The sequence below is a fragment of the Pygoscelis adeliae genome, unplaced genomic scaffold (genome assembly GCF_000699105.1).
Source record: "Pygoscelis adeliae isolate BGI_AS28 unplaced genomic scaffold, ASM69910v1 Scaffold75, whole genome shotgun sequence".
NCBI lineage: Eukaryota > Metazoa > Chordata > Aves > Sphenisciformes > Spheniscidae > Pygoscelis > Pygoscelis adeliae.
The window spans coordinates 1223853-1247116 of record NW_008824772.1 but is presented as its reverse complement, the minus strand read 5'-3'; the positions used below and the strand labels follow the sequence as shown (position 1 = coordinate 1247116).

Genomic DNA, 23264 nt, shown 5'->3' with positions numbered 1-23264 from the left:
TCTCCTTCCTGGAAAAATCCATATGAATTATATCTGCTTCAGTCGTATGCTTTTTGTGTTTTAAATCTCTGCAGGTAACTCACAAATGGCTTTATTTCATTTTGTTCATGTCTTTTTGTTTCAGTTTTGTATTCTAGATTTGCATTGTGTGTTTGGCTATGTATGTCGGATATTTGATAAGATGATTGTGGGTTTGGGGTTGCTTACCATCACGTTTATTTTCCTACACACACACGCACCCCTCCCATCCTCCATCTCTGTGGTCACTGTTGGAAGCCATTTGGCAGAATAACCCCCAGCTGGGGTAGCATTTGACTCTTCAAACTTCTGGATGAAATGCGCACTGTCAGCATGGAAAATGATCTTTATGAGTTTTCAGTTCAAAAAACATCTTACTGCATTTTTTCAATATATTTTGCAAGGATGGCATGGTGTATTTTCCTAAGAGCCTATATTAAAAAGGCCTGCAATAGCAAGATTTAAAAATCTAAGGTGATTCTGTAGTTTAAAGAGTATTCAGAAAATAATCTTTACTAATCAGCATTAGAATTACTTATCACGCATGGATTATTTTATACCAAAACTGGACATTTTGGTAAGGCATCTTTAATGACATATGTTTTCCGCGCACCACCACCTTCCTTATGAGATGTAAGACTCTGACATTGAGGCATTTTCACTTTACTTTCCTGTAGACTAGTAGGCTGTGTCTTTTACTGGCAACTATAATGTAGCTAAGTGAAACTGAATATTTAATTTTTAAATTAATTTTTTTTAACCTTTGGACGACTTAAACTCTATCGAGATCTGGCTTAAGTAAGTCTATTGGAAAACAAACGGCTTGCTGGGGGAGGATGAGGGACATACTGCAGAGCCAGGACTTATTTCTCCATTTCCACCATTATGGTTTTCCAAAGAAAATGAGAGACACTTTTGTGAGAACGCTTGGGAAGAGGACCTTCAGATGGCTTCTGAAAAATTAAACCTTGCCCTTTATTCTCCACTTCCTTGTAAGAGTGAACAAAGACTTGGTTTTTATCTTTGCATTTTTTTCTTTGGCCCAAGATAGATGCATCTTAACTACAGCTATTTGCGAGTACCTTTTCAAAGTTGTATTGTCCTCTCACCTGCATTCCTGATGTTGTGTTTGCGTACAAAGGCAGAGCTATAGCACTCAGGTTAAAAAACAGCTTTAGAATTATGTATAGAATTATTCTCTCTACACGCCAGCGTTCATTACAAATATTGTGTTGCTCGGTATAACACTGAATACAAAGGTAAAGGGACTATTTAAGCAAATTCAGACAATCTGGGAGGTGTCTCGTAAGTGTATCTCTATTTAGTTCTATTGTGGGTCATTTCTGGCAAAGATTGGAGCTCAAAGTTTGGTTGTGCTTTCTGTTTGCAATGGGATATATAATGCTACTACAGGCGCTATGTAAAAAAACCTGGAAATTATCGCAGCTATTAGGAAAATCTGAACAGTCTGAATAGCAAAAACTTTGGCCTTTTTACAGGGCTTTTGTTTGTAGTTTGAATATCCCTGTACAGTCATTTGAACATTGCTGCCATGAGAATGACATGTAAATCAGGCAAGAAAATGTGGTTGCCTTTGACTGGAAGAGCTGTTGTTTATTTAAATTCTAGTAAGAATCTGTCTGCTTTCAAGGACGCATATTTTTTCCATTTTGGAAACTAAATTGTTCTTCATTCCTTCCTCTGGTCTTTGTATTAGAATTCATTTTTGTCTTTGCAGTGAGCTCAGCAGACAATACTGGTGTTTCTTATGGAATTATGGCACATTTTTAATAAATTTTTTTAATCTTTGCATGTGTTTACTGAAATACGTGTTTTGGACATCTAACGTGACTAATGGCCAATGTCCTCTATGAAATATTTGGCGGTCTCTTAACAAAGATAGTCACAGTGATTTAATGAGTTTATGTAGACATAGCTTTTTAAAAACCTGTTAAAATTGTACCATGTTTGACAGCAGTAATCTTTAGGACTGCTTTATATTACAGTGAAGGTGCTATGAGGCAGGAGAAGAGGCCATTTTGCTTTGCTAAATGAAAAGTAGATTTTCTGGGTATTTCAAAAAAAATAAATAATTAGTGTTAATCACTTATGAGTTGCTTGGTTTGAAGGACCTATCTGTTCAATGTTCGGTGACTGATGTGAAAGCACCGTTATTAAAGGTATTCACTGTTCTTCTTTCTTAAATCCTTTTCCATATGAAAGAGTAGCAAATGTTTAAAATATGTATTTCTTACTACATTACTAAAGACAGCAATGATTGAGTACTGCGGAACAATTTATTATAGTGTTACTGAAAACATTAATTTATTTTTTTATTGTATATCCAAGGTCTCTACTTTCACATAGGTCTTCAGCTACTATAAAAGGTAGTATACAACACGGTTAGATTTTATTCAAATATGAATACACTTATTAATGCTTTACTCAGAACTAAAGTATAAAAATTAAGATTTCAGTGCACTGCCAGATTGTAACTAAATATAAAATAATGTTACTGCTTCTTTGATATATGTTTAATATATTTTCAGGAAAGGAATTTGATTTAAGTGGATCACCTTTTGTATTGCTGATGAATTTCTGGATAACAATTGCATTCCACTTTAGCTCTTGGATTTATCCATTTCTAGGAGGCTTGCTTTGATTTTTTTTGCCTAGGGTTGTAATGCTTGGGGAGGAGTAAATTGACATGTAGGTCAATAAAAGTCAAAGCAGTACAAAGGCTTTTATACCATGCTGTGTTCTTGTAGTCTTTTAAATCCTATACGTTTTCTATGAACTGCCATAATATTGGTATTCTTTAGATAGTAGCTAATAATACAGGAATTTTTTTTTTTAAGGAAAAAAAGGTACTTTTGAATCACTACTTCTATTTAATTTAGTTTTTTTATATTATCTGGATTATTTTTTTTACGAGCATTTTTCCAAACCGTAGTTTCATTGGTCATTTGTTCCCCACCTCCCTAAATAATTTTAGTGCATACCTTAGTTCACGAAACAGGGAGACTCCTGGGATGATAGCGATCTTCCTCTTGTTTTAATAAAAACAGTCTTGCTACTGAATCGGCGATTTTCTGAAGCAAGACTTCTGATGACAGAGAATAATACATCTGGTTTGCTTCTGTGAAATAAGATCGCAAGGTTAGGAAATTTTAATGCCCGATGGGCTGTGGTGGCTGTGGTGCTAGTTGTACCCTTATATTTTCCCTTTATCCTGCGAATGTCACTCTCTCCCCAGCATCTGACACGTGCCCTCAACCAGCTCAAAGATTTTCATGTTCCCGCTGCCATGCAAAGTTGGATCATTTTCGTGCTTGTTCTTTGACTGTTGACCTTCGAGCAAGAAGAAGAAACAATGTACCCCCGTAACTTCAAATATAGTGCTTTACACTAAAGCAAGGGTGGGGGGGGAGTTTCCATGAGGAAACTGAATTCTCTTTCCAGGTTCTGTTATGAGCTAATTGGCAAGTCCAGTGTTTTCATCCATTCGTAATTGGGTCAAGAGCAGCTTGAACGCTGAGGCACGTTTTGCCGATATTTGTCACTGATGTCACGGTATTTAATTTTAACGTACACTGTTTATGCTCTCGAAAATGAGGCTGCTTTAAGAGAAGATCACTGGTGTTTGGGGGTGTCTTAGGGCTTTCAATAAACCATTACTCGTTGGGAAAGGAAAGCCTCGAGCTGTTCTGAAGTCATTCGAACACACACGTTAAGAATGGAAGTTGTTATAAAAAAAGAGCAGGCTGGAGGTGGCGAGAAGAGTTAATAAGGTATTTTCCCATGGCCAAAGTATCCGTTTCCTTTATCCTCTCTTGCTTTTTCACTTCCCATAATCCCCTTGGCCTTTACCATCCCAGTTTGCTTTACCTTCTCAGAAATTGGCGGCTCCTTCCCTGGGGCCCAATGTATAGGGCATCCTTTCACTTCTCTTCTGGCTTCTCCTCTTTGAAAATTTGCTTCTTTCACTTGTAAACAGTGATCTTTCTGCAGCTGTTGCTTTGCACCTGGTTTTGTCTGAATGAATTCCGAGCTGTTTGAGCCTGTTGAAAAAAAACAGTAATGGTCATTATTTTCATTCCAGCAATGATCGCTATTTTCGATCCAGCAAATCCTTGGTATATGTTTATGGTTCTGTATAGATAATTACTGTATCAACAAAGTGGGAGGAACAGAAGAGATTTATCTTGCCTCCATATATGTGGTGAGTCTGAAGTGGTACTGTGCTGATACGTTTGTCTGATGAAGAGCTTTATCAACTATTGACAAGAGAAAATACAGAAAAAAAAAAATTATGTACTTGTTTAATGATAACTAAATACCCCAACACATGCACAATTTCTGTCTGCGTGTAAATATTGCTGTAGCACTAACTTTTCAGTGCTATACTAGTACAGAAGGAATTTGGGAGCATTTGTTTCACAATAGGAGACTTTCTTAAACTTTGATCTGAAAGACCCTATTGTTACTGTACAGATAAACCACTGATCAACTCTTCCACTTCATGTAATTTTTCTAGTATCTCCAAACACCAGTTTCCACAGAGATATTCTTCTAGTATCCGTGGAAGCAGTTTGCTTGATCGTGTCTGGGGGGTACAGATAGATGTAGCCTGTGAAACATTCAGATGTTGATGGTGCCACTGAAGTCGCTTCTGTATACAATTTTGAGTAAATAAATTCTATGACTCATGTTTTCTTTTACTTCTTTTTCTTTTCTCAGTAGAAGATGTCTCTGGCATGAGAAGAAATGCATTGTTTGCTATGCAGGCTTTCTCTGCAGACAATCTAAATGATGGAGTTGCAGTCTAAGTATTTGTTTGTTATATTTTACTTGGAGAGTAGCTATTGGGCTGACAGTCAGACTTCTGTAGACAGACAGTCGTTCCCTTTTCGCCTTTCCTAAACAAAAGCTTTTGGCTATATTGCAGCATGTTTAATTTACCACCAATCAACCCAGGATAATGAACATGACTGTTGATGTAAAATATTTAAAGTAGCAAATATTTGTTGCAGCACTTGTGTGGTTTTCCTTGGTTGTTATTCATAGTCTGCTGACTCAGGGTTGGGATGGATCCCATTGATGGGGAATATCTACTAAAATCAAGGATCTGATAATGGGTCCTACAGAGACATTCAAACTGGGCTTTAACTAATAGTATTGCTGCGAAGCTGAGAGTTCAGTGAAATGGCCAAATGCACCAGTTTCCGGGGTAAATACTCAAATACTGTCCCATATTGGGCTCTGGCAGTCAACGCAGCTAGTTTCAACCGTACCTGAGTAGATGCAGAGGAGTTTCAGCTGTACTTGAGAAAATGCAGAGGAGCTGTGGGAAGAATTTGGGCTGCAGCATAGGCATAATCTTTGAGATTAGAGGAAAAAATGAGCCTTTGCTCTAAAACTGAAGCACGCAGTTCAGGCTCAGGGTTCCCTCCATCAAGCACCCCCATCAAGGCGAGGGTCTGGGCCTCCTGTGCACCTTCCCCTTCCCTGCTCAGATGAAGCCACCTTGCCATGTTGTTGTTTTGCATCAAGCACTCTGCTTCTGGTCCCCACTTCTAAGCTGCTGCTTCTGTTTGAGATGCCTTTCAAAAGGCTGTTGAACAAGCTATAAACATCTGCCACTTCCTCGCTTAATGGAACCATCAAAGTGTTCTCGTGCTGTAGTGGGTGATTGTCTATGATCTCTTCCACATTTTTCCTTGGCTCTCACTTTTTACGATATGACTGAAATTAGTGAGGAATTTGGTGCAGGAGGTGTGACTTTACTTGCTCCTCGGTCCTTTTATACTTCAGGCAGTTCAGCATTTGAAATATTTACTGAAGACATTTTTGGAAGCCATATATAATGGTGCATAAATTATCATTTACTGATTAAAAATGTTAAGTTAGCTTAGAGAACTGACATTTTGTGCTGTCTACAGTGTATGTAAAAGAGAAAGCAGTTGCCATAGAAACAAGCTCATCACGTAATATGAACTCTGATTCTGAGATGGAGTTCTTTTCAGAAAAATGGACTTTCTGTTCATATAATATGAAATTTGATATATATGGTAGTTGTTATTACACTGTAATCAACATTTTATATTAATTTTTTGTTTTAATTTTAAATATTGGCAGCTAAAAAGGTGGAGTATGTAATTTCACTTGTGTAGGGGCATGGCAGTATATACACAATACACTTGTGTATATCACATGGCAGTAATTTTATTTTATACCAGTACTCCTTGTTTAGAAAAAAAGTTATTATTTCCTGCACAGACGTTAATAAATATAGAATAATTTCTCTGAGAAAAAATGAGATCAGTCTTGCTCATCTGCAGGGTAAAGCATCTTTATGCCAGTTTTTAACACATACACTAGGTGTGGCTTTGCGGATAGGGTTTGCATGTGATGGTTACAATGAATGATTAACACTAATAGACAATAAGCTATACATAGTGTGAAATTATTTTTAGAATTAAACTTATATAAAGAAATACTGAAGTAATAAATGATCAAGTACATTAGTAAACACAAAACAGGTGATAGTAACTGTAGCATTTGAGATGGTGTAACATAATTTCTAAGCAGAGAGGCAAAAATACTGTGTTACTTTTCTGCAGAAATGGTCAACTTACAATATGAGCTCTTGATTTTGAAATAAAAGGAGCACGCACTTTCTCTTTGAAGTTCAGTGTATGGCAAAGCCAGACTCTGAAGTTGCTTATTGATATTACTTCCAAGTGTAAGAGTCAAAATGTTCTCTTTTGAATGTAGTTTCTGTGATACTAGGTTGTTCCAAATATTACTACTAAACTTGTTGTTTGGTAAATGTCTGCTGTACAGAGAAGGGGGTGCTTACTCACAACATTCTTTGTTAATGTGTTTTAGTTCTTTTGAAAATTGCTTTTTAGAGTTATCTTATAATTTGCGTGAGAGAGTTGTTGAATAGAAGGACCTTGGTTTCTCCTAATCCATAGAACAAGTACAGCAATTTGGAAAACCGCAGCGATATCTGCTTCAAACATTCCACTGAATGGCTGAAGGGACATGCTCTAACGGGAGATCAGGAGTCATACTGAAGTCTTTCACAGCATCATAGGATAATTTTGGTTTGGAAGGACCTCTGGAGGTCATCACGTCCAACCTCCTGCTCAAAGCAGGTCTAACTTCAAAATTACATCATGCTGCTTAAGGCCAAGTCCAACTGAGGTTTGAAAATCTGCAGTGACGAACCTCCCTGAGCAACCTGCTCCAGTGCTTTACTAATCTATTGTGAAATTTCTTTTCCTTTATATCCAGTTGGAATGTCTGTTGTTACAATTTGGATCTGTAGCTTCTTGTCCTTTCACCTTCAAGAGTCTGCCTCTGTCTTCTCTACAGTTCCTCTTTACACTCAGTTGAAGATGGCAATTAGATTCCTCTTTGGTCTTCTGTTCTCCAGGCTGAACGAACCTAGTTTGCTGAATTTCCTGAAGGTCCTAGTGGCCCATTCCTACAGCTTGCAGAGTTTGAGGTCCCTGTGAATGGCAACCTTGCTCTCCAACTTACTGACCGCTTCCCCACAAGAGATGCCATCCCACAGTATTGCACAGGGTTCATTGTGTCCTATCATCCAGGTCATTGATGGAGATGTTAAGCTGTATCAGCCCCATTTGACCTCTGAGAAATGCCACTTATAGCTGGTTGCCTGTGGACTCCTAGTCTTCAAACCCAGTGGTGCAGTGAGTTCTCCACTCACATTGTAGTCCACCCATCCAGTCTATGTCTCTTCAGTTTGACTATACAGACGCTATAAAAGTCTGTATCAAAAGCCTTGCTAAAGTCAAGATAAAAGACACTGACGGTTCTCCCCTTTCCACAGTCAGTCATTTCATTGTAGAAGACAATCAGTTTGGTCAAGTATGATTTTGCCCTTGGTGTATATCCAGGTTGGCTGTTCCCAGTGACCTTTTTATTCCTTGTGTGCCTGGAAATTAATTTCATGGAGTTTTACTCCATAATTTTTCCAGGGATGGAGGTTAAGGTGTCCTGTCCATGACTACCTACTACAGTGCTATGTATTGCAAATTAAGTAGTTAATTTTTTTAGACCATACTTTTTCTCTTGTCCCTGCTTCTAAAGAAAGATAATCCAAAATCAATTTAGTCTCTCTTCCTTAGGTCAGCAGATGTTAATTCCATTCACTCATTGCCACCATAAATCAAGTTTTGAACAGTAGTCTAGCTGTTAAATGATTTATCTGATAGGAGAGATTTTATGATCCATTCAGTTACTCAATTCAAAGGTATTATAAATACCAAATGAAAGAATGAAACACTAGAAGAGAAATTATGACAATCTGTAGTTTGGAATGTTAACACCACTTGTTTTGGCAGTATTACTGGTCTTAAAACAATAGGATCCATATGGATGCTAATTTTCCCAATTTTGAGTAATAAATACAACCTTTTTATGGTTTAAGTAATGATATTACTCAATACCACTGCAGGGTCCAGTAGACGGTTTCATGATGAGGTAATAAATAGCAATTTTGGAGAGCTGATTATTTGTATTTTTCTTTTATGTGGTTTGTGATGGGGGAAGAAGAAATCACAAAGGCAGTGAAAAGCCTTGCCCTCTCCTGTAGCTGACATACTTTGGCTGAAGATATGTCAGTTGAGAAATATGAGCCCATCCATAAAGCTCGAGACGCTCCCACATTAAAGTATCCTAGAAAAACCTTCAAGTGGAAAACCAGTAACAAATTGCAGCTGAGATGCTTATGGCGTACTGCACTGTCCTGGGCACCCTACCACTGCTCTGCTTATTCCTCCGTATATTGCTTTACTCGGGGAAGAAAAATGGAAGACTTCTCCTGGTTTTCTTCTATTTCATAGACAGGAGCTATGAGGGGGGGGAAAAAACCCCAGACCCCGTGATGGGTTATCTGCAGATCTGAAGTTGATGTTACTGGCACAGGCACCAGGCTGAGTACTTTACTGTTAAACATCTCTGCAGCTGTTTGCCCACTGGCCCAACCCCGGTGTCTGTAGCAACTCTTCGAAGTCTCCATTTCTGCCTCAGTTGTTATGAATTTGCTAACCCATCAGCTGGAGGGGTAGCCAAGTGCTCTGCACTCTTTCAGCACCATTCCTCATGCCAGTGCCGAGCTCAGTGTGTGCTCCCAACTCCCTCCCCTCGTTTCGGCTCCAGGAGGGAGTTTCTGATCCACCCCTTCCAAGCTGCTGGATCTTTTTTCCTACCAAAACATGAACTCTTGGCACGCCACACCATACCATGTGCAGCGTAGGCTCGGTTTCGTGTCCTGCCAGTTCTGAGCAGTGAGTAACAAATATGTGCCAGCGCAGGTCTCCTGACCAGGCTCCATGGGATGTGCAAACCAAAGAAATGGGGCAACTCGGAGCAATGCAAGGAATCATGTTGGACCCGGGTGGTGGAGCCTGTCTATCACTGGTCGTGTGCTCTGGTCAGACCCGCTGTGACCCATCTCCTCCGGGGAGTCAGCTCAGAAGAGACCGTTGCCTGCCTCCTTTTCTGAACTGGGACTCTGCGTTTGGTCCTCAGGCAGGACCAGCTGCCCTGGCAGAGCCTTGGAGGGCCCACGTAGTCTTTTGTATTGCTCCACATTTCCCATCCTGATTCATTATCTCCTTGTCTTTTCTGCTGCCATTTTGTGTTTCTGTTTTCCCTCAAACCCAGATAAGAGCAGGGATTTTAGGTTCTGCATTCGGGGAAATTCCAGATAGAGAAAGCTTTGTGTGTCCGCAGCTGTAGGGTTTGGACATGTTAGGCATGTATGTTCAAGCTTACAAAACTGTTTATGCCCTTTTTTCAAGTTGTCTTTTTTCTTCTTGGAAACTTACCTTTTTTTTCTTTTTTTTTTTTTTTTTAGAAACAAATTAGAAAGAAAATTCATTATTTTAAAATATAGTATTTTCAATATGAAGTCAGACAGCAGAGCTGTTCTTTGGTCAAGTCACCTTTGAAGAAATGATTGTCGTCTTTAACGTACTGTTTCTTCATTTTGAAAGAGTGGCACAGACTGACAGTGATTTAAGGTCTTTAGTGTTGATTTCATGCGAAAAAAATATTTTTCACAGTATGACTTTAAAGTAGACTTTTTTCCCCCAATTACTCTACATGTTGGCAGCAAATTAGCTTTGAGGAAATATTGTGCACATCATAGTTCTCCGTTGATGTATTGGGGAGTCATTTTTGGATCTTTTAGCTCAGTCAGACCAATGACTGACGTTGTTCATGTCTTCCACTTCTGTAGATTTGAAAGACTTTCTTTTGACAGGGAAGGTGATGTGGAAAAAAAGAAGCCAAAGTACAAGAAATGATTGGCAAAGTGATGATATCATCAAATGTTCAAAGACTTCGCAAATTGAAGCTTATTAGGCTGACATTTTGTCTTCTATTCTGCACTAATTGGAATCATGCCTGGGTGCATGATGTGGAAGGTACTTAATACCTGAGTGTTTATCATGACAAAATGACAGAAATCGATGTCAAGGATGCTGTAGATTTTTGTTTAATGGAGAAAACAATATATTTCAAACTGCAATTACATATCTCATGGTAATTTGTACTCATATGTATGAAAGTCCTCCTGAAATATTGCAAATAAGAAAACTTTACTTTTGGCCCCTAAAATATTGGCCTGATTGCGAATATTCCATTTTTGGATTTTAAAGTTGTTCTTCAGAGTTCTTAAAAACAACACTGATGTAGTTTTTTTTTTAAAAAAAAAAAAAAGGACAAAAAAGCTGACACTGTTTTTACTTGAAACAGATCTGAAAATCCCACGAAGAGTGAACTCCGTCTTTCACATGGGTGATACAATTCTTCTAAAGTTGTCTCTGACAGCTTGAATTCTTTTGTAGTCTGTGCTTTCTGCTGTATTGGCATCTGTAAAATGAATTTAGAAAAGAGAAATAGTGAGGAAAGTGATTTTGGAAAGGCAGCCACTGCAAACACAGAGTACGCTGGAATATTTGAAAATAGCTGCATGTTCTGCTGTATTTGGTATCATTAGGAATTTCTGAGTTCAGGGTGCTTGCCACTTTCAGGGGGTGCATGCGTGCCGTCTGGCATAGCACACGTGACCAGTGTTTATCTTCATCTTGGACCTTATGAAGTTGAATTCAGATCTTCAATTAAACCTCTAGCATAATACTAAATTAATATTTATTCAACAGGCCACAGAAAGAACTAGCTGTTAGTTGAAATCATTACCTGAATTACTGTTTCTAATGAAATACAGATTGATATTGCAAAGTGATGTATTTTAAAAAAACAAACAAACCAAACACAAATCAATGTAGTCTGGATGCTTATAGGAATTACTGGTCATTATGTGCATTATGTGACTAATACAGCTGCCTGTGTATTACTGTAAACTCCAACAATCCCGTAACTAATCAGGTGTTGACAAGCAGTAGTTTTGGGGGCTGATGGTAATTATTTGTATTGCTGGAATCCTCTCGGGTATCTGAGTCTACGTTGTGTTAGTGAAAATATATAACAGACAATTCCTGTTGCAGTAAGCTCATAACATAAATGTGCTTATAGGATATTAGAAGTGGGTGCAGCAAGCAGAAGGTTGAGGACCCATGATAAATAATGAAGTTTATCAGTGGGTTGACATGGTTTGAGCAAGAAAGCAGAAGACACAGAACGTGAGCCGCTTCCCTCAAGCGGCTCTGCTAATGACATAGTAAAAATGCCTTTCCATGATTTGTCTGTGGCATTAAGAGACATCTAAAGTATATTGGATACTTGCCATGTCTGCCGTTGCTGCTGTTATCAAAGATCTCTTATGTGACTGGATAGAAAAGGAAAAGTGTTTGACTGTAGGTGGGAGATGAACACATGAAGAACGTTTTCGTCTGTTCAAAGTCTGGGAACCCTTATAAAGATTTACGTGTTTATATAAATGCTAGTTGTTCAATCTATTCAAGCTACATTTAATAACAACTAACTGTAAGCCTTCTAAAACTATGTATTGTATTGATTTCCTTGTAGGAAAGCAAATTTAAAGAATAATTTGTTATTGTAATTTTTGATCTGTTGGATACTGTTGTTGGGGAGTGGAGGGGGAGGGAATGGAACAGGACCCAAGTTGTCAATATACCACTGGTAATATTAGAGAGAAAATACTAGTTTTCCTGCCGAGGTCAGTTGAGGGTGTGTGAGACAGTGTGTGTGTGTGTGTTTGTATGTATATATGTATGAGTATGTGTGTGTATGTATTATTGCCCTCTAATGGATAGAATCTGAATGGCTCAGCTTTGCATGCTTATATGGGTTTCTGTAGCAAAACATTTTCAGGGTGTCTGGTATTTCCCATTTTCAAAGAATCTTGTAATGTTTATTCATAAGTCTGATAAATCTTTTGCGGATAATGTTCCTTTAGTTTGTAAAATTAACTTGAAATTCAGTAGAAATTCCCACAGCTTAGAGAAGTGCCTCTTCTTCATTCTCTGAAGTTTTATTCCAGCTAAATTATAACTGCTTAAAATTTGCCGTTTTCTTTTCCTATTTTTACCATAACGCTAAAATAATAACTGAATATGAACAGAAAGTACCACATCCCTGTAGAATGGCAACATCAACGGCCTTTGGAGAGAAATAGATGAGTAGAGCTCACTTCCCTTGCTTTGTTACATCCAGAGCGTGGCCCTGTCTCGTAATGCTCCTGCTGAGAGCCCCACGTAACCAGGATCTGCCAAGCTCCTGAGCTGCGGGTGGAAGAGGGAGCGAGATCTTCATCTCGCTTCTCTGTTCGACACCCTGGCTGTAGCGGGTGTTCCCTGTGGCCGCTTCCACCCCATCCTGCTGAGCAGATTCCTGGCTGCTCGCTCGTGTAGTTTGTTTTCTAGGAAAAGTGGTGAAAGTGTGTAATGTAACGTTCGTAGATTGCGGTTTCAAATCTTGATGAGATTCATGATAGAGTCAAGTATTCTAGTGATAACACGGCAGACCAGGTTTTGTTTTGCTTTAAAAATAAAACTGTCTTTAAAAGTAACTTTAGAATAACACAAGAAAGAAGGCTGCAGGTTAGTTGGAAATTGGATTTACAATTGTTTGTACTGAAAGTAGTCCACTTCTACATGTTCTTTATAGTGCAGTCCTAAGATAGTTGTGTTTTTTCCTAGCAGGACTCTGTTTTCATTCAATAAATACCTTTGGGAGAATTAAATTTCAGAATTACATTTCTTCTCTCTGCAGACATAGACTTTTCCTTTTCAAAATTTCCAGCACTTGCTTTTGCAGTTGGGTAACTACAGTGTTTTGAACACATAGCAGAACACTTGTTGCTAACAGCTTTCTTCATCTCCAGTTGTAGATGCATGCGATTTCAGAGTAGCAGTGAGTATCCAACAGTTATCTTCCTCCCCTCGAGGAGGTTCATGACGGTGGTGGTAGGCAGCATGGTTATTACAAAGAGGTTCCTGACGGATATGGATTGCAACAAGCCAAATATTCATACCTATGAAATCATCTAAACGTTCTGGGGAGACCAGCAACTGATTTCACAAAGCTCTGCTAAGGTCCCTCCAATCTCTCTGTACATTGTTTTAGCTGAGTCCATCATATTTCTATTTATGATCCAATTAACAAGCTGAATCTAGGTTGGAAGAGCAGAAAGAACGGTACATTAATCAAATTCCCTTGTAATGACTGTGTTTTCGTATGAATGACTTCTCTAAGGTGTGATACAGTGCAAGGCCTGCAGTACTGGCTTTTCCTGTCCCTCCCCAGGGCTGGGGTGCTTCCCTGTGCTCTGCCTGCTCGGCTTGGCAGGCACGCTTCCACAAAAGACTGTTGTAGTGATCCGAGAGCTTACTCCTGGGAGCAAAAGAAATTGTCCCTGGGTTTTGGGCTACTACATTTTCCATTCCTGGTGAAAATAGAAAAAAATTGCATATGTTAAGAGAGAGATGAAGGATATTGCAGGAGCATCTTCTCAGCCCAAGATGGGGACTTTATCTGTATTTATAAATATTGGCGTTTTTCTTCTGAACGTGATGTTTCCTAGCAATATGTTTTTTTCTGAGAAAAGTTATTTTCCACTTACAATACATTGGCAGCCATTGTTTGTATTGTTCAGGATCAACTGAGGAATTTTTCTAAATGTTATTTTGATTTGATGACTTTGTTCATCAGTGAATTATGAAAGCTCTGATTGTTTAGTGCACAAGAAGGGTACAATACATTACTGGGTCACATGCTCGCTTAATGCATGCATGTTGTGATGGCAGTAGTAATAGCACCATTAAAGAACAAAAGGTAGCAACACATAGTAACTCTGTATCTGGCCAATCCCCTCAAATTACCATAAATATTTGAGCAACCTGAATAGTTTTGGACTCTGTAGTAAAGCTTTCCTGTTCTTATCTGGCACTGAAGGAATGTGGAATAAAGTATTCATTTAACAAAGTATAAAAATATGTATGCTATGCAGTTATAATCATGTGTCATTAATCAGAAAATACTGCAGAAACTCTGACAAATTAAAAACACAAGGATGTGTCTGCAAGGGCTTTTTCAGTCATTAAAAAGCTGCTTCACCTCTCAGGCAAACTATTTAATGGCAACTTCTTGCTCAGTGTACTGACATCTTCAAAGGCTCTGACATCTGTCGGCCTTTGAACTACCATTAAAAAATATTATCCCATTTCCATTCTTTTATGCCCATTTTTTTAATTATAGCCCTTCTTTCAAGTTAGGAACATGGTTGGTTTAAATGATGCTGTCCTTTCGTTTTCAGCCACCCAGCTGCGGTTTGAATAAATTGATGTAGAATCAAAGGCGGGACTTTAAAGGGAAAAGGTTTGATGGACTTGGACTCCGAACCAGATGAGGTTTTATGATGAAAAGGGTTTAATCCCAGCACAGGCATCGCTTCTATCAGTCGAGCAGTACAAAGCGATTCATATATATAGGTTCATGAGAAATGATCTATTTTTTTTTTAAACAGCAAAGATCTCTTCAGGACTTGCAAATGTGGCATTAGCTAATATTCAGAGAGCTGATTTCCTTTCATCCACCAGAAGCTTATGATTATAGTACAGTTCTCGAATTGGAAATGAGAGCTGCAACACAGATTTAAAGCTATGCTGTCTGATTTGTATTCAATATACATGTCACTGCGGGACAAGCTAGTCTAGGCCGAGCTGGTTCAATAAAGGGAAAAAACAGTTTCAGCATCTGAAATTCTGGGGGAGGAAAGGTACCAATTAATTCTTACCTGCTCTACCTGAGTATTGTGTCGGATACTTGGTAGATTACTATCATTTCTAAAGCTGTGCAAACAAACCCTTGTGATAGCATTTCTTTGGCATCTTTTGCATCAGAGGCTGAGAGAAAATACGTGGCATTAACCAGTAGCGGCTTCTAATGTAGTCATTTATATGGAAGGCAATGTTTGTTTTTCTGTGCATGAGTTTCAAAGAGGTTTAGCAGAGACAGCCTTGCTATTCCTTTATAGTAATAGCCTTCATTAATGTGGTAATTAGGCATGCATATGGACAAAACTGAAATTCTGTCTCAACAAACGCGTCAGATGCCATTTGTCAAAAATACCACCTCATGGTGTTCAAGAAATAATCTTACTAATAGTTCCCTGATCTTTGTGCTTCATGTTAGTAGAAATGTGGTACGTAGTCATGATTTCTTACTTTTACATAATAAGATTGTGTCCTTCCAAACAGCGATGCTTTCCAGAAAAGTAAAAGCAGTAGAATTCAAAAGTCTGCAAATTATGTTGTCTTAGAAGACTATGCTTCATTGTTGTACAGAAATGAGACTGCTCCATTTGGTGCTCTGCCTTCAGTCAACAGTTTCTCCTTCAAGCCCTTCCCACAACCGTTGTTCCCTGCCAGAGTATTCAGTTTAGGAGTAATGCATTGTTCCTGATCTCTTAATGCAATTTTGAGGGTTGGTTGGGTTTTTTTGTTTGTTTTTTTGTTGTTTTTTTTTTTTGGGGGGGAGGGTAGTAAATATAAACGTGGACCTGTATAAATGGATATATTTAATGGGTTATTTTATTTTACTGGTATTTCATAGAATTTGCATGTTTAGAATGTATTTAGATTTTACATTTAAACTATATATTAATATTTATTCCAAGTACAGTAGATTCAAAACAGTTGCATAAATAAATCTGAAGAAATTCCTGCCCCAGGATGCAGTGGCCTATTTGTCATTCAGAAAACGAACTGGCATCAACTGAATTCAAGGACAAACTGAGTAGGATGAAAAGGATAGAGATCAATGTAAAGGTGCCAGAGGAAGATACTGAGCCAAAAATACTCTCGATTCCAAGAAAAGAAATATTATGCAGACAGTTTTCATTTATTTTGTACAGATCATCCTGTGATTGATCTTGTCTTTCTGAACTGGTAGCTGTGGAGCATGATGCTTCCAAAAGGTCTCTGAACTCAGAGGAGCCACTGTCGAGATGATGGGAATAGTGCAACCAGCACTTGAGGATGAAGGTGCAGAGAGGGAGACTAGAAATGGTGTCAGCTGTATGTGTGTGTACAAAATACACAATAGGTACTGTCAGCTGATGCCTTTGACTCCAACCTAACACCTAGGTTGCAGTAAAGAGTTCCTTCTGTAGGACTTTCATCCTTAGAAGGAGGTGACAAATGCATCTGTTTGATATAAGGATTGACACTAGTCAACTAGAATATGCTTCTTCCAATTAGGAGTTGATTTCAAAAAAGAGAAAGTCAAAAGCTGCACGTGTGTGTAATTCTGCATCTTATTTGTGTAAGCAGCTAATGTACAAATAAGAATTTACCACAACTCATTAACAGAAATACTGCAACCATTGTTACTGGGCGGAAATGAGGGTTTTTTTGAACGTTAGAGACTGATTATTGCTTTAAAGTCTAAACCTGTAAGTGACACAATTTTTATTTCTGAAGCTGCTGGGTTTCAGGATTTCTGCCCACGCATATTGCCATTCACGAGACCGAGAATGAGGACTTCATGCTTTGTTAAAGACTGTCATCTTCAATATAGCAGCATGACATCAGTAATGAGAGAGTTTCCTGGTGCATTAGGTTCTGTAGTAGAGCAGAATACTACGCGCAGGCTGGTGCATTTAAGTCATCTTTAGTCATCGGCCCAGAGAATAACAGCGTTAGGTTCCTCAGTTGGCTTCCTGTAATTATGCTGGCGTTTTGAAAAATTTATCTTTTCCACCTTGATTAACAGTCAGGGCAGAGCTTGGACAGTAGCATGAACTTCAAGTCTTCCTCAGGTCCCTCAACTGCCTGTTGAGGAGATAGTCGTGGCAGATGAGCTGAATGGGAGTTAGTGTCCAAAGTTTGCATTTCCACAAGTATTAACTTCAGAAGTTGAAGATGGGAGATACCTTATGCACGAACAGCTTATTACTTAGGCTTTGTATCTGCATCTTATCTTATGTTTGTCCTGTCAAGTTTTGCAACCGATGCCATTTCCGTAACAGTCACCATAAAACCTTTACGGGATGCATGGGGTAAAATTTCTGGAATACTCAAAAGATGTATGTGTTTTGAGCAGTAATTTAAACAAATGCATCCAAAAGAGAAGTGTGCGATGCTTTCCTGGGTGGTTTTTTTTGGGGGGGTGGGATTGTTTTGGGTTTTTTACTTACAGGGAAGTCTTTTCGTTAGTTGATGGGGCAAAGACATTTCTCATTGACAATACAGCCTGTACCTCTTCTGGGGACAAATTAGGATTTATAATACGTTTCATTTTGCTGCCTCATAGAGATGAATGCCTGTAGTAATCCTTAAATCTGTAATATATCATGTCTGCATTTAAATCAGAATTACCTGTTGTTCAGGAAATTCTAATGCTGTTAAATTTAATACGTGGAAAATTTAAATGCAAATGTTTTTTAAAAGCTTTGATTTAGGGGATGCTGGACACAGAAATACTCTTATCAGATTGAGGGGTCCAGTCCACTGCAGAGATCTTTAGCCTCTGTTTCTGTTTTCCATTGCAGGGAAGTCCTATCCTTCCTTAAATATCAGTAGCTTTTCTTCACTTTCAGAACAAGCTTTCCTCCAATGTTATTTCAGAACTGAATATATCTTTAACATTCATCGGAAAGGAATATTTTCCTTTCACATGCTGAAATAGAAAAAATAAAGCTTTGTATTTTTTCACAAAGGAAAACAGGGAAGACTAAACATGTTTGGTGTAATTTTCATCAATCATTGTTTAGGGATAGGTTGTTATGGTTTGTGTGATGCAGCAAACCTGGTATTAGATATACATTTTTATTTTTTTAGCCACTCTATTTTCTCTATATTCTGCTCTCACAAGTCATTTTAGGGGATCACTGCATTAAGCAGCCTATCTATGGCTGGGTTGTTTGTTTTTTTTTTTTTTTGCATCTCCATCATACTTAAATTACATTAATGCAGTTATGTAGATTACTAGGTGCCCAGTTGAGTGTCTCCGTTAAATTTCTTAGTAGAAAGACAGAAGGAAATGAGTCCTCCAACTAGTCCTTTCCAGGTAGATCTCTTAGTAGTCTTATTCAAATCATTTTGTTTGTGCAAAGAAAAATACAAATGTAAACATTTCTTTCATCAGATAAAAAGAGAGGAGAATGAAGGCTGGATGTTTTAATTTTTGACTCACTAATGTATTTCAAAGCAAGTACAGTAAATCAGGTAATAAGAAACTGTTCCGGATCTGTCTTCCAGGCAAGAGGGCCAAGTCTATTCCAGGTCTTAAACTGTTAAATGGAAAACTTATTTACATTTATCTCAATTTCAACTTAGTAAGTAGTCCTTTCACTCACCAGTGCACTGTATTGTTTAGTTGCACGTGTAGGTTTGAGGTTCTTCCATTTGACTAAAAATAATTTTACTGGGAAGGCAGTGACGATAACCAACCTGTATGAAGTTCTGCTTTCTAGCTGCCGTTAACTAAATTAGAATCAAATGTACTTATGTAAATTAAGAAATCAAAATAAGCTCCAGTAATTTTAAGTGGAGCTGTTCAAATGGATGCCTGATTTTTTCTTTCTCTCTGCCCCCCCCCTTTAAAAAAAAAAAAAAAAGCCCAGTAGTTTGTAGCTTAAGTGCCATTTACATTAACTGGGATTTAGGCAGTTAACTGGCCTCTTTAAAAGTCCAGATCTATTTCAGTGCACTCCTTTTGGAAAAAAAAAAATCAAAATTTGTGTTTTGCTTAATACCGTGTCACAGCAGACCTTGAGAATTTGCTACCCCTTTCTCACATGTAGTCATAGATACAGAAACAAGAATGGTGCCGATATCCTCAGTGTAACTTCTCCTACTGGCATTTTGATACCTGTGTCTTGCACGTTTCTTTTAAGCCTTCAGAAATACACGGCAAAGTTAGTGAACACTTTGTGGTTTAGATTACCTATGGAAATGTTGCCTAAGCATGTTTCTCTATAGAAATGACATGGATAGACTCTTTTTTCATTAATTTTATTGAAAATGGAGCTCAGCAGAAGGTAACTTCTCTTTGTTGTTCTTCATGAGTCAACACTTCCATCATGTTTCAGGAAAATGCTTAAGCTGTAGAACAAGAGTAGGCAAGATACAGCAAATGCATTACTAAGAAATAAAATTTAAAGGGCGCTGGACTTTTGGGGGGACTATGTTAAGTGCAGGGGAAAAAATGAAGTTGACCGTGGTTTGAATATGAAGAAGAGAGTGATGTTTAGCCTCCAGCACCACTGTACAGGTAGGGTGGTGTTAAACCTGCCCCTGCCCTTAACTGTTACGTACAAAATAAGCAAGGTTGGTAGGAATATACTTCTGTCAGATTCATGAATGTTAGAGGTGTTTTTCAGAGCACACACAGTGCTGAAACAGTCCAAGTAAAGAATCTTACAGAGGAGGTTTGACGTTCAAAAGCAGCTTAAGGCTGTTAAAATTAATAGAATAAATGTGTGAGTTAGCAGCTCAACACCTCACTTTACAAGTCCTAGTGGATTTTTTCGAAAGAGATGTCAGACGTACATTTGCAAAGGTGAGAAAAGCTGGGGTTGTGTTGAGGTGGAGTTGATATACCTTTGCGTAAGCCCTGTAATATGGGGATTCAGATTTTACACTTCTGAACAGCAAACATTTTACCATTAGTACTATAGTTCCCATCTGCACTGCTTTTACGTAAGTTTTTTTGACACCAAACATTCATCTGTTTGGGCCTAGAGAACTGCCACTCTTTGTATGTAGAGCAGGCTAGAGAGTACATCTTTGGTTTGTGTAACAGTTTTCCTACAAGAGAATACCTAAACTGCTAGAATGCCTAACTAAATACAGCCTGATTTATAAACTGTGAACATTTGATTAATGAACGTATTAATAACTTCACCCCATCACTGCAGTGTAGTCTTATATAGGATAAAGATGTTCTGTAGTTAACAAGTTGTGCAGTAGCACCAGCAGTACAGACGGAATTTTCTCCCCCAAGAACGAGGACACTTAAGTATGCACAAACTACTATATAAGCATGTAATAAAGTGCATCTCTTTTGGGTATTGAAGTTTTAGCTTTGCTGATATTTTAATGTTTCCAGGAAGTACTAGACTACTGATAATTATGGTAGTGCTAGCAGAGCTCCAGCGCTTCCGTGATTTCTTCTGGAAGAGCTTGCACAGCCCCATGCTTTTTGGAAAATTCGATCGGCGCTCTTAGGAGGCGAGACCAACCTGTTGGTCATTTTCACTTCATTTCACGCCATTTCATTTATCTGCTCCCTTAATTAACATATTTATGGGCCTATGTGTTCTTACCCAAAAGGCATTTAAACTCGACAGTGTAATAAATTGCGCTGTGAAAGCTAAATAGCTGTTTATTACTTATCCCTGTTAATTTACGCTCTGCCATATCATTACCCATGTGATAATGTGCGTGACACTTGCGGAAGTAGTTTTCTTTGCAAATCAAATCTATCTTTTTAAGGATTTATAATATTGACAAATTGCTGATTCTACCAGTCACAAGAAAAATTGGATAATAAATTCTTAACATATTTTAATTGAAATTGCTATGGTATAGAAAATATTTTCAATATAGTTGGTTAAAATGGAGATAGTTGGGTTAATTACAAAGGTTTATTTAGAAGATGAGATTGAAAACTTGAGTTACTAGATTTTAATGACTCTTGCTAGTTCAAAATTCTTTTAAAGTATTGGTTTAGATTTGATATCTCTTCAGATTTAGATTGTCGCTTCAACAAAAGGATGGCTTTTTTCAGCACTGCTGTGTACCCTTTGTATCGTTGTCATGTTACAAAGGAGCCACAAATAAGCTGCCAGCTGGCTGAACTGGCCACTGGAGAAAAGCAGAGGTATACTGGGACCAGTGAGTCCGACTCAGTAGGATGCTTTGTGGACAAAAAGATCAGAGATCACTGTGCCTGGCCCTCAGTACTGCACTTGGTTGCTGAACTTTTATCTCTTGGGGGTAAAAATCATGGGGATAGTTCCCTAAAACCAGAATGAGAACAAGTGTAAGGCCGATTGTTGTGACTTGCTGAAACTGCAGTAGTAAGACTCATTAATATAAACCAATTTTGTTTTAAACACAAACCAACATTACACATCTTTGAAATTTTTACAGCTATATTTTTTCTACGCTTAGAACTGCAAACAAATAGTATTTGTTTACTTTTTTAGCATTCTTTTATGTTAGATGCATTGCTTATTTTTGCAATGGTAGAGAAACTTGTCTTATCTGTTTCTCAGCACTTCATAAAGCTTTGTTTATTAATAAGAAAGCTAAAGTAGTTCAGATTCCCACTTTCAACAGATAGTCCCTTCTAAGGTTTTTTACACTAAATATGTCACCAGTTGCTGCATGACTGGGGTGGGATACTTCACCCACCTCTTCTGGGACGTTGCACTGATCGTGGGTAAAAAGGCAGTCATTGTCACCACTGAATCACTGGGTGTTTCTACTTTGTTCCTTATTTTCCTTTTAATTCTTCTTCATCATCAAAGTGAGATTTGTTTTTACTACAGACTTCCTTTCCCTTGACTGGACTGATCTCCTTTCAAAAATAATCCACTACCCGATAACAAATGCTGTGTATACCTCATCCATCTCTGTCACATCACGCCAGCCGTAACAAGACACAAAGAAACAAATCTCCCTTTCAGAAGGGTTCAGCTGATGGTTTCACAGAGCGTGATGTTCAAATGCATGCACTAATTTTAATGTTCTTCCAGGTGAGAAAATGCTGAGAAAGTATTGGCGCACACAGAGGCAGAAGCTGCATATTGGTGGTTCAAATAGGGCTGTTTCTTCTAGGCTAATATTTTAGGTTATAGTCCTAGAAAGGATCATTGTGATCATGTAACCTAACAGTTCATGTTTGAGCTAAGTCCATGGAACTACTCAGAGGTTTTTGGGGTTTTTGTTGGGTTTTTTAAAATGTTACATGCAAGCAAAATTAAACACAGCAAATTGAGACCTATGCAGTCATCTGCAACTGAAGCCAAGTTAGTCCGATGCGGAAAACTTTTGAAACTCAGTTTGAAGAGTTGTCACGATCCATTTGAGAAATGCAGCAGTCTTTGCAAGTGATACTCTTTTTCACTTTTGAGTACGCTCAGCAATGAAGAGCAATGAAGGGTTATTGCAACTTCATCTGCTGGGAGATGTTAGTCACTTACTGTAAAAACAGCTGAAGCAACACCTAAATCGCTCTAGATCCGAGCCTCGGGGAATAAGTGAAGAGTGGATTTGATCTTAACTCTGTATTGCCTTGTTTTTGTGAGTTTAAAATGCCCTCAACACTATTTGAAGCTAAGTATGGTGATGGGGTGGATGTGGTTTGGTGTGTAATACATTGAGAGAGACAGTGAAGTCCGTGTATTCCATCGCTGTGAGTATAAAAGATGCGGTCATGCTCCAGCTTCTTCCTTAGAAACTGATCCAAGTAAATGCTTCATGGGGTTGAAGTAGGAGCTCCTGAACAATAAAGGGACTATATCTTTTTATTTTTTAATTAGACTGTAGTCATTTGGTCCATTTCTCATCTCTCTTGCATGTAACTGTAGCAGAACTTCAGACATCAGCAACAGATTTTAATTTAAACTTTTTGCCAGCTTTATATTTTCTTATGCAATTTACTTTTTAAAATTAAGACCACATGTTTTCCTTCCAAATAACATGCAGAACATTTATTGGCATTTTAAATAGGCCAAAGTGAGTGAGCAACCTTCTTTTTTTTTTTCTTTA

At 38.2% G+C, this 23264-nt stretch overlaps 1 protein-coding gene across 1 annotated transcript in view; it reads left to right on the top strand.

Annotated features, from left to right (window-relative positions):
• The window catches only part of CEP112 (centrosomal protein 112kDa), a 170064-nt gene that overhangs the window by 79298 nt on the left and 67502 nt on the right, over window positions 1–23264 (top strand). The window lies entirely within an intron of this gene.